The following is an 18,359-nucleotide window of genomic DNA, read 5'->3' on the forward strand; positions in this document are numbered from 1 at the left end:
GCAATTAAAGGGTAGTATACGGATATTAACCTACATGCTAAAGATGTTATTCTTAACCTCTTCAATAGTAACAGGCTTAGCTGAAATGTCCCAATGAGCTGCAGTACAGCAGGTACCTTTTCTGACCACATTCACATTAACCTCAGTGGTAGCTTTATTAGACCCAAGTAAGCCTTGATAGTACTCTAAGAAGGCTTGTTGAATTGAATCACCATCAGTGCACATATTCCCTTCCTGATCCTCAATTTGGAATACTTTGTTGAGCATCATTCTTTTCTTAATGACATGATGAAAATAAGAAGTGTTAAGATCTCCTTCTAAGGACCACTGCACCTTGACTTTTTGAAGCAGAAAACTGTCCCTGGCAGATACTAAATCTCTCAGTTCATGAGCCAAAGCAGCTTCTTGCTGAATTAGATCAGCATCCCCAGGATTATCAACTAAGGCTTTCTGGATATGCTCCAAAGCCATACTTGCAATAGTTGTATTATTCTCCACATCAGAAAAGCACTCTCTATTAATGTTCTTCTGAATAGGCTTGAGAGCTTTGAGTTTTTTAACAACTGAAAACATTTTAGTCCCTCTGTAGACAGTAGCCCAAGCCATAGCAACAGAATCCTTAAAACTAGGAGCGAGTCCCCACATATTGAAATATTTGAAATTCTTTTTCCTACCAATATCAGCATTCCTGTCCACAATGGTGCAGGGACAATGATCAAACAACCCCTCAGGGTGAAAATGAGCAAGGCTAGTGGCATAACCATCCAGCCAGTCTTGGTTCCCCATAACCCTATAGTTTTGGCATACAAGTTAATTTAATAATGTTCAAATCAATTGTGATGAATCAAATATTCGGATAATCGATTTAATCATGATTTAATCATGATTTAGATATTCATTTTAATAGGTTAAATTGAATCATCTAGTTTGGATCTATGTTTAAATTAAAAGTTGATGATTATGCAAACCTTGTTATTATAGTGATAAGTGCATATTTTATACATTTTAACCCCTTATATTGGTTTGATTTTACATATCATTTAGCACTTATCAAAGTGTTTTTAAGCTAATATTGTGTTTCTAGTGCAATTGTGTGTTCAAGTGTGTTTTGTAGGAAAATGAGCTAAGATACTACAAATTATGCAAATACTAGAAGCATGGCTAAGTGAGAGCAAACAATGGACTTTGTACTTCAAGTTACATGGGTTTTAGCATGGGAATTTGTTGGATTAATTAGCAAAATGCAATTGTGATCAAATATCCAAGTCAAGCCCAAATTACAAGTCAAAAGTCAAGGGGAAAGCATGGGATTCCAAAGTTCTTAAGATGCCAAATGAAAGCTTTAACCGGGTGATTAATCGCATCATTAATCACAAACATTGGATGCCATTTGCAATTAAGTGGAGAATTAAGACAAACAAGCAAGAAACACACGACCCCGATCGGGGTTGGCAGCCCCGATCGGGGTTGGATGATCCACGGAGTGTTCAATTCTCGTCAAATGCATACGTTTCCCTTATGATCTCCTATAAATAGAAGCCTCTAGGGACGACTTGGGGACATCTCTTACACACTCTTACATATATTTTTCTTCCTAAATTCTCTCTAAATATTAGTAGGTAGTTTAGTTTAGTTTTAGTTTATATTAGTTTGTTACAACATTTCTATTATCAAGTTCAAGTTATATTCAAGCTTCATTTCAAGTTATTTCCATTTGCATTTGTTCTTCATTTTCATTTCCTACTTCAAGGTAATTATATTTCTTATTTGCACTATATTATATATCATTCTAATTAACATTAGTTTAGTTTACAACTCCAACATGTTAGAGTAATTTCCTTTGTCTAGGGAATAAAGGAAGCCATGCATGATTAAGTAATATGTAAATGTCAAAATACGGATAAGTTAATATTGTATAATTGTTTCTAACACATGTTTGCACCATAATGTTTAATCTACGTTTAAAGGCCTTATTCATAGATTAACTTTGTTCATTCATTCTATAAGTCGAGAGGCACGTAATTGAATTAGACTAAGCATGTGTAGTAGGACGACCTAGTCATGGACGAGAGTTTCTCTAGGACCTGTTCTATGGTTGGGACACTAATGCCGAGAGGTGGGTGTCTAATGACCTAAACAATTAGTTAACGTTACCTAATCCGAGTTTAACATGATACATTTATAAATTTGCATGTGTGACCCGATTTCCCTAGACAATCTTTTAATCATATTGTTTTTGCATATTTTCATATATTGTTTTATTCACAGTTTTTACATCATTATTTATAAATCAACTCAATCCCACCAACCATTTTCTATTAAGATAAAACTCATTTCATAACAACTAAATAATAACCACCGAGCTCTCTGTGGAATTCGACCCCTTAAATACTACGTTCATTTGTTGTACCAAAGGGTATTTTTGCATAGGTGTGCGATAGCCTATCAAATTTCGGCGCCGTTGCCGGGGAGACGGTTTTGTTTGCTAATTAGTTGTTGAATTTTATCTTATTTTATTTTGTCTCGAGGAATATTTGTTCCTTGGGATCATCTCACGGTTTTCTTGTAGTTTTAGTGCCTATTTTTGTAGGTGATAAAGCTATTGGCCATTCATAATGAATTACGAATTTGTCCCACAACTCCAAGATGAGCCTTTTCATGACTATCTTGCCCGATTCTACCATTTTTGCGATAGTCTCTTCTCTTTTGGACATGTCCTTGATGGGGATTACATGGTTCAATTCGCGCTTAATGGCATGAATTTTGAGACCCGGAAAATAGCTCTAAACTTGAGTAATAGGAGTGTCTACTACATGATGGGGTTAGAACTTTGGGATTTCTTTGATTTCATGGCTAGCCAAAGTCAATTGCGGGAGGTAACTCATCAAGAAGAATTGAGGCGTGCAATGCTTCTTCAAGATCATTTGGAGCAACAAGCGTCCGAGGCTCGTATCATAAAAATGCTCGAAGACATGCTCACAGAAATGCGAGAAGGAAATGAGCAATTTATCAAAGCTTCTACTTTTCCACCTTCCCAATGTGAGTCTTTTGGAACTAATAATTTAGAACTATTGGAAGATGATGATGATGGTCCTAATTTTTCTTCTAAAATACCCCATAACATCACTCCGATTGACCATTTAGAGACTCATGACATTGATCTTGTAGTAGATAACACACTCACCATGGACGATGTTGGGCCCGAATATAATGAAAAGGATGAGGTTTTACACGAGACCTTAGACCCCTTTGAAAATCCTTTCGTGGAGGATGTGGTTGACATTTTTAAGGTTGATGGAGGACTTAGTGATGCTAATATAAAGGTTAAGTGGGATGAACCCCCCATTTTTTACGAGTCCTACCACTTAGAGTTTTCATACCACCAATTTGAGACCGATTATAATTATAATTTGTGCACTAACAATTATTTTTATGGTCTTAAACATGATGCTCCATCTCTTGCTGATGAGAGGGGTGATTGGGTGGTATTGTTTGAAGTCTTACATATGAGCATTGATGAGATTTACAAATCTCTAACTTTGATCTATTATGCATATATCTTGTCAATTGCTTACATATGTTTTCATATAGCTCATGCGCAGATTTATGATAGACTTCTAAGGGCTTTGACGAGCTTTTTAAGAAACAAAAGTCCTTTCTTCCCAAGCCCCTTCTCAAGCTAGCTTGGGGGAGGCTTCTAAAATTTAGTATGCATTTATTTTCTTTATTTTCCGCATGTGTCATTTTCATCTCCCCTTGTTGGCTTTACTTGTCTATCTTTTGTGGTCAACCCGGTTTTATACATTGAGGACAATGTGATGTTCTAGCTTGGGGGAGGGATTTAGTGTGTCTATTTGTTTTATTGCTTTCAAATAAATTGAAAAAATCAACAATTTTCAAACTTTGTGTTGGTTTGCTTTTAGTTAGTGTAGATTTAGTGAGAATTTTTGAAAAAATTTGTGTTGTTTTTGCTCTAATTCTTTGCTTGTCCTACTTATGCCCTCTTGTTTGTCCCATTTTTGGCTTGATAGCTTTTGATTTACTATGTTTAACGGGATATAGCATGCATGGGGATGTCTTGACAGAGTAGGTGGGAGATGGAGAATGAACCGAATAGGCTTGATCTTGACTTGTGGTAAGCTACAAAATGGTAAGGTAGAGCCTCCTTTTGACCGATGCATCCATAGCCGATCTCTCTTAGGTGAGTGTAGGTGTCTCCTTATATGGTGTGTTTCATCAAAACGCACAAGTATGGTCTTTATTTCATCCCTTGTTAAGCATGCATTCATTTGTTAAAGCATTTTGGAGCCATTCACATGATAAATTTAGCCTTTTTGACCCCTTCACAAAATTTATCCCTAGCTACATCATTGAAATTGCCTACCCTTGTTGAGCTAGTAGCTTTGTTTGTCCTTGTTTGGGTGCTCAATTGGGATTTGTTTCAAAGTTTGGACAATCATGTGAGCTTGGTCTTAATGCTCAAGAAAGAAAAGAAGAAAAAGTGATGATGAATTGAAATGGAAAAAATCAAGAAGGAAAAAAAAAAGTTGAGAAAAATGAAAGAAAAGCATGAAATGAAAAATGAAGTATGAATTAAAAAAGAAAAAGAGAAGAAGAAGTTGATGTGAGAAATTCTCATACATTATTCATATATTTTGGAGAGTTTACTTATGATTAAATTGCAAATTGGGTTGTAATTGGGATTGAGCACCTTTACATTTTGGTAGTTGCTAGCTTGAATTAGCTCCACATTACCATAATTTATTTGTTCCCCCTTCTTACCCATTACATATTACCTTCTTCCTACCCATTTGGCTTCTTTATCATGCTTGCATTTGATTGTTTTGGCTTACTAGTTTTGATTGATTACCATATTAGATTGCGGGCACATTGTTATAAGTCGAGGATAGTTGAGTGTTTATTCACAAAATTGTCCTTTCACATATAAAAGAGTTTGAGTGCACCGTGAGAGTCCATAAGTCGAAAGATCATGCAAGAGCTTAAAGGTTCATTTCAAGTTTTCCATGCTACGCCGCCATGTAAATCTCATCCATGATTTTGCTTATCCTTATGCCCATGTTGTTTCGGGATTTGAATCAATTGCTTGTTAGCTGCTTGGGATTTGCAATGTTGGGATGATCTTGCTTGAGGACAAGCAAGGACTTAGCTTGGGGGAGTTTGATAAGTGCATATTTTATACATTTTAACCCCTTATATTGGTTTGATTTTACATATCATTTAGCACTTATCAAAGTGTTTTTAAGCTAATATTGTGTTTCTAGTGCAATTGTGTGTTCAAGTGTGTTTTGTAGGAAAATGAGCTAAGATACTACAAATTATGCAAATACTAGAAGCATGGCTAAGTGAGAGCAAACAATGGACTTTGTACTTCAAGTTGCATGGGTTTTAGCATGGGAATTTGTTGGATTAATTAGCAAAATGCAATTGTGATCAAATATCCAAGTCAAGCCCAAATTACAAGTCAAAAGTCAAGGGGAAAGCATGGGATTCCAAAGTTCTTAAGATGCCAAATGAAAGCTTTAACCGGGTGATTAATCGCATCATTAATCACAAACATTGGATGCCATTTGCAATTAAGTGGAGAATTAAGACAAACAAGCAAGAAACACACGACCCCGATCGGGGTTGGCAGCCCCGATCGGGGTTGGACAGTCCACGGGAGTGTTCAATTCTCCGTCAAATGCATACGTTTCCCTTATGATCTCCTATAAATAGAAGCCTCTAGGGACGACTTGGGGACATCTCTTACACACTCTTACATATATTTTTCTTCCTAAATTCTCTCTAAATATTAGTAGGTAGTTTAGTTTAGTTTTAGTTTATATTAGTTTGTTACAACATTTCTATTATCAAGTTCAAGTTATATTCAAGCTTCATTTCAAGTTATTTCCATTTGCATTTGTTCTTCATTTTCATTTCCTACTTCAAGGTAATTATATTTCTTATTTGCACTATATTATATATCATTCTAATTAACATTAGTTTAGTTTACAACTCCAACATGTTAGAGTAATTTCCTTTGTCTAGGGAATAACGGAAGCCATGCATGATTAAGTAATATGTAAATGTCAAAATAAGGATAAGTTAATATTGTATAGTTGTTTCTAACACATGTTTGCACCATAATGTTTAATCTACGTTTAAAGGCCTTATTCATAGATTAAGTTTGTTCATTCATTCTATAAGTCGAGAGGCACGGAATTGAATTAGACTAAGCATGTGTAGTAGGACGACCTAGTTATGGACGAGAGTTTCTCTAGGACCTGTTCTATGGTTGGGACACTAATGCCGAGAGGTGGGTGTCTAATGACCTAAACAAATTTGTTCATCTAAAAGAGTATGTTTTCGAAAAGAAAAAAAAAAAACTGTTTTTTGGGATTTTAGGCTGAATGCCGAGAGCAGAAAAGAAAAAAAAAGTTTTTTTTCGAAATTTAGGGCTAAATGCCGAGTAAAGAAAAAAAACTGTTTTTTTTGTTTTTTTAGGGCTAAATGCCGAGAAAAGAGAATAAAAAAATTGTTTTTGTTTTTTTTGCACAATGCCGAACGAAAAAAAAAAATTGGGTTTTTTTTTATGTTTTGTTTTGGCCAATATTTATTATACATTATTTCTATAATGTATGATTGTTTGTTGCGAAAAAGTTCACAAATTTAAGATACCTAATTATTTTAAAGAGGTTTAAAATAATGTTGGATTAATTCATATCACTAGTTAATGTGAATTAAGTTTGGAATTATTGTGAGTAATTGAGGAATTGTCACATAATTTTGATAATTATAAAATAGGTGGTTTGGATAAATTACTCTACATAATTAAGGAATTATGTCTTGAATGGTTAATTTATAGTTGATGCATTTTATTTAGTTGTATGAATTGTTGAATGGTTTATTTACGTATTTTTGAAATCGGTTGTAATTTGTATTACCTAGTGTGGCCTTAGTTGATTATGTTTTCGTAATGATGGAAACATAGTCTTAATGTAATTTTGAGATCTCGAATCTTCTTTGGTTTTTTTTAAGTATTATGTTTTTGAAATTAGAATGTAAATAGGTTTATTTTGTAATTTTATTGTAATTTTGAGAAGACTAAAGATGGAGATTGGATTGCTCACTCCCGCTACATGGACCAAGATGGAACATCAAGACAAGCTTCTCGGGTCCAAGGATGGATTCCAAAGTTGTATTTATGTTCATTTTGGTAGATAGGCCACACTAGGACTTTGTTTTTGTTTTACGTTTTTCCATTCTCGTTGCTTTTCTTCGCATGATAGTTAGTACATCATATTCCGCCTAAACCAAACCACCTACTAATATGCATGAAAATTGACTCATATAGATTGAATGTTAGTTATCATGGACATAAAGATGTCACACTACTTTAAGCCATCATCTTATTTTATTCATTCTCGCATGCTAGATATTAGTTCACTTAAAATGAATTAAAATAAAGTTGATGGGATCTTCCTCTATAACTAAAATTGAGACTAGTCTTTATAAGGGCAAACAACTATGAATCCCTTCTTCGTCAGTAGGCATATAGGACCTTACTCTCCATGTGACCCCTTCTACGTTGGGTAAGTAGTTTGTGTTGACTTATTTTACCTCAACATTATAATCCGAAAAGTTTCTCGTGATTATGATGGACTAAAGATAGAATTTACAGAAATTTATCAACCAAGAATTCTAACAGTAGAATTAGCCAAGAGGTTGGCTTATCAATTTACAGATAATTGAGTCTTGGGATCATTTATATAATTCTTGAGGGAGGTCAATTGTATAAATGCTTGAGTCTTCCCTTATAATAGTTTTGCATTAGACTTAAATCATAACGATGAGTATGCTTATTATATTTTTCTTCTTCTTTTCGCAGTGTAGAATTCGTTTTATATTGATAATACTGCTTACAACAAATGGCTGGAAATAATGATATCCCTATGCCAAGTCAATTTTCGAAAGGCTAGGGTTTCGCCCTAATTCAATCAACAAAAAGACAAACAAATTCAAATGGATTCAAGAGGATTTACATACCTTGAGATGACATGATAACAATGGCACAAAGTCAACCAAGGAGCGAGGTCAAAAATAACGATTTATCGAGTTTTTATGTTGTTTGTCGAAGAAGACGAAGTAAGAATGGGATCGTTCTGATTCTCGCGTCTTTTTTACAAAAAACAGGGAAGCCTCCTTCCCTCGCAAAACAACTCGCGCCTCAATGAGGCACTCCCTGCTTCATTCAGCGAAATTTTAGGCTTTAGCCCAATTTCCCGCACAAACTTCAATTATTTTAACGACGACAATAAAAACCGTTATCTTTTTCAAAAAACAAATGGCGAAATTCAAAATCGCTATTTCCACAAATTTCAACAACGACAATAAAAACTGTCATCTTTTTCAAAAAACAAATGGCGAAATTCAAATTCGCTATTTCCACAAATTTCAACAACGGCAATAAAAACCGTCATCTTTTTCAAAAAAACAAATGGCGAAATTTGAATTCGCTATTTCCACAAATTTCAACAACGGCAATAAAAATCGTCATCTTTTTCAAAAAAAAAAAAAAACAAAAGTAAAATAGTGGAATTCAAATTCGCTATTTCCACAAATTTCAACAACGGCAATAAAAACCGTCATCTTTTTCAAAAAACAAATGACGAAATTCAAATCTGTTATTCTCTCAATTTCAAACGACGGCATTAAAAACCGTCATCATTCAAATACAAAAACAAAATAGCGAAATTCGAATCTGCTGTTTTTACAAATTTCAACGACGGCATTAAAAGCCGCCATCTTTCAAATACAAAAAAAAACAAAATAGCGAAATTCCAATTCGCTATTTTCACAAACTTTCAACGACGGCATCAAAAACCGTCAACTTTTTCAAAAAAAACAAAATAGTGAAATTCAAATTCGCTATTTGCACAAAATTTTCAACAACATTCACGAATTTCAACAAGCGGCATTAAGAACCGTCAAACCTTCAAAAAAGGGATAGTGAAATTCATTACCCTTCACAAATCTCAAAACATGGGAAGGCAAAATTAAAGTCGTCCCCCTAAACACACATCAGATGACAGATTACACATCTGTCATTTTTCTACAAAACAAACGTCAATAAAAACCACTATCTCACATCGAGATTCAAAATCACCGCCGACCACGAGAGCCAGGTTTACGAACCTGTCCATTTTCGGCGCCACAAACATCCAATATAAACACCGAGATTCCCCCAGTAGGATATCGGAGGCTTCCTCATGGAGCCCGCTAACTCAAGTAGCTTCTCGAAATAGGCCCGTCCAATACGGCTATTTCCCACAGTCGATCAATCGACATTCAACATGGCTGGCGAGCCTCACAACGCACATTCAAAATGGCTGGCGAGCCTCACAACACACATTCAACATGGCTGGCGAGCCTCACACCGCACATTCGATATGGATGGCAAGCTTCACAACGCACATTCAACATGGCTGGCGAGCCTCACAATGCACATTCAACATCGCTGGCGAGCCTCACACCGCACATTCGATATGGCTGGCGAGCCTCAAAACGCACATTCAATATGGCTGGCGAGCCTTACAACGCACAGTCAACACGGTTGGCGAGCCTCAAAACGCATCAAATTCAACAGCGGCTGGCGAGCCCCTTCATATCCGCAAGCGGCTTGCGAGCCCCTTCATATACGCGACGCGGCTGGCGAGCCCCTTTATATCTGCAACATGGCTGGCAAGCCTTTGTCCGCAAACAAGAAGCAACTCAAGGATATATCCCGAAGATGCCTCAGGTATGACTCCTTCTCATAGTTGGCGAGCCTTTATACGTAGTCTAATGGACTTTAAATGACCCACACGGACAGTCGGCAGACTCTAAAATGTTCCCGAGGATAGGTCCTTGACTCGTATCCTCGAGTCACCTTGGCGGCGTCGTTCCCGACGGCAGGTCCTTGGCCCGAATCCTTTCGAGCCGCCTCGACGTCGCTTTCGGTCTCCAGGTTGTAATCATCGATTGACCTGGGGGCTGTGCTTTGACTTTTGCCATGTCCAAGCCTCGGTCAAAGTGGGGGCTCTGTAGATACCCAGTATCTGTCAAGTCTCCAACAAACACCCGATGATTATAGGACTACAACATGCTTAGGAATCGCAACGGTTGATCGACAGTTTTTGTACAACTATACGTCGGAAAACTTAAAACGATTTCGAAAATAAAACATTTCAAAACTTTTCAAAAGTACCTGGAGTGTTTAATGCATGACGACGGGGTCACAATGACAATAATTAGAGTCAAAACCGACACCGGACCAAAAACCGACTCAAAAATTTAAATCCCGACTCCAACAACGAGTCAAACCGAGTCAAACACAAAAAACAAACTTTTCAAAAATTCTATGTTAAGTATTCCTGAAATACTTCATGGTCAAGTACAAATCAAGTTCATCCAAAACATAGGATAGAACAAATCATGATTACAATTGCGTGATAGTGACAAGACACCTCGAAGACCCGCGAAATGGCTCGCGCCTCTTCGAGAAGCCCATGCGGCCATGTTGCTCAAAACGCACACAACCACCCATTTCTCTATAAATACCCCTCAAATTCCACTATTTGAGAGTGACGCGAGGGTCCGCACCCTAATTTCTCCCTTAAAATTCTAGACTCGACTTCTCAAGTCACAAACCGACACGTGTTTCCGACCTACCGATCGAAAACACAAGCCTTACACATTGTTTGGTACCGTCATCGGGCATTAAATCACTTGACCGACCATCTCGACCAACTACACCATCACTAAACTTAAAACACTCTTTTACATTGCTAAAACGGTTTTCAAACCGAGTTTTCCGACCAAACAAGTTGATACACTTTCGTGGATTTCTCGTCTCAAGCCTAACATTTAAGTATAAGGGTGTAAAAATCCTCTTCTATCATGTTTTTCATTTGTTTCATGACTATAACATGCTAAAACATGCATAACATGGTCCAAATATGGGATAAATGAGCCAAAACCGGATTTTTGGCCGAGACAAGGGCTGCTTGTATAGCAGCATGGCTCGCGCCTAAAGCCCCTCTCAGGCCTTAATCCAAGCGTGTTTGGTCTCTTCTTTCCTTTATTTTTATTTCACATTTGTAATCGGTTTTTACTATTTCAAATATTTCAAATCATTTTTATGATAAACCTTTAACCATAAAACATTTTTCACCCTTGTTTCCTAATACAATGACGGTCTAATCCGTGTTCCGGTGATAATATTTGGTTAATTATATTTCAAAAGGCATTTAAAAACCTTTTATTTCATTTCTTTACATTTTAAAAGGTATTTTAAAACCTTTTATTTCATTTCTTTACATTTTCAAAACAAATGCATTAGTCGTAAATACAAAATCATCCTTGGTTCTACATAACATGTCGGATTTAAACTTGAGTACGATGATGAATATTGACTAATTACAAACAATGAACTTAAAACAATTAGTTCATAATCATTTTCAAAACTATTCATGTCAAGCTTGCAAAACCGAACCCGACCTCGAATATTTTCAAAACAATGATGATTATTCAAGTCTCGCTCTTCACATCAACACAAAAGCGGTCTAAACAACCTTTTCAAATCAAGACGGGTTCAAACACCCTCTTTTCAAACCATTTTACGAACCTTTTCAATGGTCAGAAGACGTTCATTAATCGTCTGTTGACCTGCGCCTAAACAGGCCATCCATTTTCCAATTTTCAAATCAGGACAGGCTTGTTTGCATCGCCTGATGGCTCGCGCATATATAGGATGCCTGATGCAGACCCTGTTTTCTTCTAGCACTTGTCTAGGACGATCCCGATTTCGGTTAACCTGGATACAGGACGGATCAGATGACAAATCCGCCCATTTTACATCATATTTGAAAAACGCCTTACTAAGACAAATGGATTATATTATGCATCATAAACCTAACTCGGTAAATGGATGTTTAATTTCCGTCTTGCATGAAAATCAACATTAAATCCAATTTGACATCAAATACGTGATACTTGGATTAAACAACTGACATAGTAAGCTCACATGTTAGGTTCAAACTTTTGGATGCGTAGTCATGCATTTAAACCGTTTTATCAATTTTTGCATTTAACCAACCAAGATCGATCAGTAGAGGCCGCTACCGCGGGCGGTATTAGGTGTCTGATTAATGAGCTTCCCAATACGTACCTTCACCTCTTACTCATAAACTTTGGATAGTGGATGACCTTATCCAGGGCGTACGAGAGTCATTCTAGAGATAGGATGCTAAAGAGGGACGATTCCTTATCTTTAGTACCTATATCAAACACCGCTTTTTGCCTTAGTTGACCTAGGTATAAAATGGATTCGAGAGGGTTCCAAGCATCCCACAAATGCTTGGTGGCGACTCTGAATATCTCCTGCATCATTTCGAGACCCTTGCCAAGACGAAAACGACCGATCTAAAACGATCCGGTCGAAAGCATTTTTACGCCGCCGAGCGTGGCTTTCAAAAGACCGTTATACGTCCACAGATTGACTTGGCGTCTAGGTGTCTATGTCCACAGAAGGGCAGTGATTATATGACGAAGTTAATGAAACATATCCATAGAGAGGCTTACAAGGATAGGGTAAATGCTTACTATGCCCAATACCCACCACTCTTTCACCTTTCTAGGCAAGGACTCCTTGATCCTAAGAGTTCTTTGCCGGATTGAGTTGATAGGAAGGTAGTCTTTCCTCAAGCCTCTTAAGATGAAAAAGGGGATAACCGAGTTACAAGGAATGAGGATCATGATGATGATGATGATGATGATGGGGAAAGTGGAGCAAGCAATGATGATGATCAAAGTTCTAATGATGAAGATGATGATGATGCCTCCGGGTCCATGGAGGAAGATGATGATGATGATGATGATGATGATGATGATGATGACGTCACAACGAGTGACAATTGATGGTTGAAAAAAGCATTAAGGAGGATGACGCAAGCAAGGAGTGGATGGCTTCCATAGCATCTCATACTTTACCATTGTCAGTCTCCTAACCCTCCTTTTTGTTTTTCTTTATATCATGTTTACATAATTTGACTTGTAGTTTAGCGCATTAAGAGAGTCATTTTGGAATATTTGATGGTTAAGGTTTTTTTAGTCCTAGCACCATCAAAGGACTCACACCTTGGCAATATTAAGGTGACTATCTTTTTTAGCTCCCACCATAAAGAATCCAAAATGACAAATTACTTTTCATGCATTGCATTTGCATCCTTGTGAATAAACTTCCCTATTTTTGCACTAGAAATAGTGTTTTGTTCGCTTTGGGGAAGTTCATTCATAGGCAACCCGAGTTAATTTAAATTAGCTCTCCGACCAATATAAAGCATGCATCATACACCATAGTTTAGTTTGCATCATATGTATATAATCATTATATGTAAATATTTCACATGTACTATGCATTTAGTGTAGAATTCATGCATTTTATTTAGTTTCATGCATTTGCATAATTTCATATCGTCTTGTCCATTGAGGACAATGTTCATACTAAGTGTGGGGATGGGAAATTCTAACACTTAACATTCTAACATCTAATCCTTATTTCAAAAAATGATAAAAAAAATGAAATATTGAAATATTTCAAAAACATGTTCTTTTCTTTGTAATATTGTATTGTATATATTTGTTTGCTTGTCTCTCTTATCACATTGGGACGACTACGCCACATTCGAGGCATGAAGGGTATAGAAGACCGCATGGTATGATCTTTCCAAATCTCCTTCCTCCTTTTATCACACTTCTATCATCATATTTTGTCAAAAAAAAGGGGAATGGGCACAAAATTGTCAAATTGAGTTCAAGCTATCAATGTCAAATGTTTGTAATTGCATCAAATGAAATGAGGAGTAAAAATAGACTCCTATGATTTTAATAGAAGTACTCTTGCTAAAAATAGGGTTACTTTCAAAATGTTCAAAGAAATGCAAAAGTTGAAAATGACAAACATAAAAAAAAATGGCATGAAATGTTCTTAATCGTCAAATGCTACAAAAATGGGGGGGAAAATAAACCCAAAAGCAAGTAAATATCCTGAAACTCATACACTTTGAATCCCTTTGTCCTTGATGATCCTATTTTTTTGCATGGTGGAGAGGGGACGACCCTTCTTCTTGTCTAGGAAAGAGGGGAATTCCGCGATCCTACAGTGTTTTCTAACACCATAGGGACTTGGCTCTTGACAAAAGCATTTAGAAATTGTGGACAAAGGTAGGCTAGTTCAACACAACTTGGAGGTGACTTGTTTGTATCCTCTTGAACTTAGTAACTAGGAGAAACAATATCTATTGTGGAGTGTGTACCCTTAAATTACTTCCCTTGTAGATTATTTCTGCCACTTTGATGAGGAATGTGGCCATTCTTTTGTAGATGCATCATTTTACTTGTTTTCGTGTGCTTAAATGTTTGGATGCATCACCATTTTGGCAAGCCCCACGTTGCCTTGCAAGAAGGCATCTTACCTCATAGATGTCTTATTTTGAGTTGAAGGGGCGGAGTGAGACCCGCTAATTGTCTCACATCGGCTATATTATAAATAAAGGTCATAGTTTTAGTCACCTCTTTACTCGGGACGAACAAAGGTTCGGTTAGGGATATTTGATGTGACTCGTATTTACGCACATTTAGTCCCCTAACTAGCCTCGTTCTTATGCTTTCTTGCATGTATTAGGGTCATTTCTTATCTTTAGCTTCCTATTTTGAATATTCTATTAGCTTTTGTGTCCTTGGTAGGAGAGGAATGCTAGCCTTGCGTATATGGAGCAAAACGGAGCTAAATGGATCGCATCTAACGACCAAGCAACAAAGAGGAGACCAATTCTAAAGGCCTAAGTCAATAAAAAAAGTATTTGGGCAAAGATAAAGGACCCCACGGTTCCTCAATGATCTCCACGGATCTTGAGGCAGCCAAATGAAGAAGAAGCCAAGCTGACCTAAGAGACGGGCGTCCCAAGCACGGCCCGAGCGTCCCAAAGGTAAGGTCGGGCGTCCCAAGACTCAACCCGAGCGTCCCTTGAGCAGGAAAGGCATTTTTCCATATAGCATGAGCATCCAACAGGGCAGGTCGTGCGTCTCCTTGATGGACTTGCAAGTCGTTAATCTTCATTTTAGGGACTTAATCGTCATTTAAGCCCTTAGTTACCCTAATAGTTGTACTTAGTATAAATATTCCATTGTATTAGAAGATTAATTACCATGTTTTTAACCAAGTTAGATTACCATATTAGCTTGTTATCTTAGATTAATCCAAGTTATTAATACAATACAATTACATAATTCAATCTTAATCTTTCCTTAATTATTTAAGTTTTTTTAGATTTAGTTGGGTAATTTGAAGACTATTTGGGTTTATTGGAGAATTGACGACTCTTCATCATTCATCAAGTTTTCTTCTATTATTCTTTGCTTTATATTTGATCATCCTAAGTTGGTACAATTTCTCTACTCTTTACTTATTCCTTGTTTATTGTTTTACTCTTTCATCATGTTTAGGCTTGTTAGTATTATTGACACCATTATTAGCATGCTTTCCATGATCAAGAGCGAGTAGTTCCTTGACTAGGGTTAATGGGGATTAGGGGAGTTAATCATGGGGTAGGTCTTTACATAATAAGTTCATATGAATGCTTGCTTGTTGTAGTTTCAACTTATGCACATGTTATGTGATACGTGCATTTTATATAGTCTTTTTAGCCTATTTTTGCACGTATTTCTATGCACTTTTGCACTGCTTTGTATTGCATTATGCCCCGAAATGGCTACTTTGGTTCGCTTTGTCTGTTTTGTAGGAATGAGGAAGTAGTGGAATCGTACCCTTTTCGTCCTGTTTTGCATGCATTTTGAGGAGACGGGAAATTTAGAGCGAGAGCACTGCATTGGGATGCGTGAAGAATTGGTCTACGAAGTAGTTGGCAACGAGTTTGAAGCTGTTTAGGAGGAAGAACACTCGATCGAAGGCTTTTCTTGGTCGATCTAGTTCTTTTATATGCTGAGGAGGTCGATCGAGTACTTTATTGTTTTCGATCGAAATGCTGGATATCAGGTTTCCTCGATCGAGTAACATTTCTGCTCGATCGAGTGTTTTATATGCTGAAGTCCTCGATCGAGTTGTCTCAAACTACTCGATCGAGAGGATTGGAGTTTCACGGGCCTTAATTAACCCGTGTTGCATATTTTTAGTTAATAGACTTTGTTATTTTCTATTTAAGCATCATTAATTAGGTCATTAGGACGTTTGGACACTGCTAAACACTCTTAGCTTTCTCTCTTAATCTTTCCCTAAACGTTTCTACTGTAAACTTTGCTCTTGGGTTATTTTGCTTGGATCTCGTTGTTCTTTACGCCGGAATTCTTGTTATTGTAATCCTTCTCTCCTTTTAATCTTAATCTTGCTTTTATTTGCTTTAATCTCTTGTTTCTCTTGTTCTTAATTTCTGCCCTACTTTGTTTATGCCATATTATTATTATCATTTCATCATGTTTATCATTAGTTATTTAATTATTATTAATATTGACAACATTAATAGCATGAGTAGCTAAATTCATTCATGTTGGGATTAGGGGATCTATGGTAGAATTGTGACGATGTAGCAAATAGGCTAGATGAATTATTTGTGAGACTCTGTCCCCATGGAAATTTAATTATAACACCGACTTAGTTGAGTGCACGCTTCTAAGTTACCCTTTAATCTGGTTAAATTTATTCCTGGATCGGAAGATTGGACTAAATAGACCTGCTATGAACAGTAGACTACCCTGACGAGGACGGAAGTTAAGTTAGAGGAAATCTAGGATAGAAAGTGGACCGGAAGGACCTTTCCAATATCGGTCTCGCAGTAAGTTATCTAGGCTATTTGCAGTTGAGTCATTAGACAACCGTAGTGAACCGAAATCCCGACACGTTCCCTCTTTATTGATCATCTTCTTCACATTTCCTTGCCTTTACTGCTCTTTCCTTGCTACTCTTTCCCTTAAGCCTTTTAGTTTAGAAAACCAATTTAAACCCCCCCCCCCCCCCATTTGTGACCAAATAGACGGATTTTTAACAGATATCTTGCCTCCCTGTGGAGATCGACCCGACTTTCCTAGCTATATTAGTTAGTGCAGTTGGTTATTTTTGGTAGGTACACGACTAGCCTGTCAAATTTTGGCGCCGTTGCCGGGGAGGCAATAGCCCTATCTGTTTTTGTTTTCGTATGTTTTTATCCGTCTCAGGGAATTTTTATTCCTTGAGACAGCTCTCATTTATCTCTTTCAGTGTTGTGTATGGCCAGGTCAAACAGGTCGGAGCTAGTTTCAGCTGATTCTGAGCCAGAGAGACTCTTTAGGCATAGACTCCGTCTGCAAAGAGAACGTCGAAAGGAAGACTTGAGTACTTTCGAACCCGAGCTACAGCATTTTCTATTTACAGAAGTCAATCTTATTTCTGTTAACCAACCAATAAAGATGCCGAATATTGCAAGTCATTCGGAGCCTAAAGCATCTTCTATTCCCAAGGGTTTCAACCTCCAGACTGAGGACAGTAATACTTTTGACATCCGACCGTCTTACATAAATCTTGTGGAGAGGAACTTGTATAGGGTTGTGGCAGGTGAAGACCCAAGGAAGCATATGGAGGTCTTTACTGATTACTGTTCTACTATTCCCGCTACAAAGGGAGTAACTTAAGACAAGATTAAGGAGGTGCTGTTTCCTTTTTCTTTGACTGACTCAGCCCGGGAGTGGTTGACCGATTTGGACCGTACAGCTGCTGGGATTACAAACTGGGAGACTCTCGCGCTTGCCTTTTATAAAATATATTTCCCTCCGCAGCGCACCAATCAGCTGAGGGGAAAGATAACCAGTTTTAAGCAGGCACCTGACGAGACATTCTATGAAGCCTGGTGTCGGTTCAAGAAATTGGTGAGCTCTCTTCCTCATCACGGGTTTGATCAATGGTTTTTATGCAACCAATTTTATAATGGGTTGTATGACGATCATAGAGCTATTCTGGACGCCTCATCCAATGGTAGATTTCAGAAAAATATTGATGACGATAAGGGATGGGGCATTATTGAGGAGATGGCGACCCATTGTGCTGAATATGGGAACCCACGAGATGGTATTCGAACAGTCTATTCAGTTGACAAGGCAGTTGTGGCTCAGCTGGAAGCCATGAATGCCCGGTTTGATAGAATGGAGCTGCAATCTGCTGGGGATCCACAGACAGTTCATTTGTTGACTAGACAGAAAACTGTCATTTGTGAGAGATGTGGAGCAGATGACGGTCATACTGCTATTGACTGTCTTACGGAGAAAGAACAAGTCCT

The 18,359-nt window shown here is 37.4% G+C and overlaps 1 non-coding gene across 1 annotated transcript; it reads right to left on the bottom strand.

Moving 5' to 3' along the window:
• Positions 1–17,872: 17,872 nt before the first annotated feature.
• On the bottom strand, positions 17,873–17,978 carry LOC141640574 (small nucleolar RNA R71). The gene has a single exon (XR_012543068.1). It is a non-coding gene; the product is annotated as a small nucleolar RNA R71 (small nucleolar RNA).
• Positions 17,979–18,359: the final 381 nt, after the last annotated feature.

The sequence above is a fragment of the Silene latifolia genome, unplaced genomic scaffold, assembly GCF_048544455.1.
Source record: "Silene latifolia isolate original U9 population unplaced genomic scaffold, ASM4854445v1 scaffold_88, whole genome shotgun sequence".
Taxonomy (NCBI): Eukaryota; Viridiplantae; Streptophyta; class Magnoliopsida; order Caryophyllales; family Caryophyllaceae; genus Silene; species Silene latifolia.